Raw genomic sequence first — 1,092 nt, 5'->3', positions numbered from 1 at the left:
TTGTGAGGAGGATGCTGCCACTGTTTGTTTTATACTCCTCTTCACAAACAATATCAGCAAGAATAATATTGGCAACAGCAGGAATAAGCAGCTGACGCAGCAGCAGCGTCTGATACCCCAACACAATAATATTGTTGTAGTGCAGCTTTTAGCAGCATTGTATCTATACTATATGTAGCTCAACAAAAAGACAAAATCAACAGCAAACCAACAACAATTTCTCCCGTACATATACCTTTATTGTTCAGTCATACTGTGTGGTGGTACTATAACTTTAGATCTCATTGACTACATACTACTTAAGGTTGTATAAAGTGTAAGTGTGTATTAGTCCATCTAAGTATCTCTGTGAGTGAGTGTTTTGCTGTTATAGGACTTTGTCCACACATTTTTATGTGATTCAAGATTTTGTTGTTGTTTTTTTTTTGCTGTCTGATTTTTGTGCCCATTCTCTTTTGTTGTCGTATTTCTTGGTTGAGCTCCAAATAAAAACAACAAAATGAAATGGAAAACCAGAACACAGTACTGAATTCTACTTAGCGGAACACTTTTCAGTGCGTAGGTGTTTGACATCTGCAAAATATAAGGGGTAAATATTTTTTCAAAACAAAAATGATTAAAAAAAGTTTATCTCAAAGCGTAAGCAAGGGAGAATAACAAATCAAAAGAGAATAATTTTAAAATTCATGAGAGAGACTTTGAAAAACAAGCAATTTTATTCGATAATTTAATTTTTTATCAGAAAATTAAAACGTACATGACTAGAAGCTAATACCTAGTCCAGAATATAGACTACACTATAGTCTAGACTATAAAGTTGACTATAGTCAAGCCTATAGACTTTACTATAGTCCAGACTAGAATATAGTAAAGACTATAGACTAGACTTCAGTACAAACTGTATATAGTTTGTATAGTACAAACTACAGACTATAGTACAAACTACAGACTAGACTGTAGACTTGAAGACTATAGACTAGACTATAGACTATAGACTAGATTATAGACTAGACTATAGACTAGACTATAGAGTAGACTATAGACTAGACTATAGACTAGACTATAGACTAGACTATAGACTAGACTATAGAC

The sequence above is a fragment of the Lucilia cuprina genome, chromosome 6 (genome assembly GCF_022045245.1).
Source record: "Lucilia cuprina isolate Lc7/37 chromosome 6, ASM2204524v1, whole genome shotgun sequence".
In the NCBI taxonomy this organism is placed as follows: domain Eukaryota; kingdom Metazoa; phylum Arthropoda; class Insecta; order Diptera; family Calliphoridae; genus Lucilia; species Lucilia cuprina.
This window is presented reverse-complemented; position numbering follows the sequence as displayed.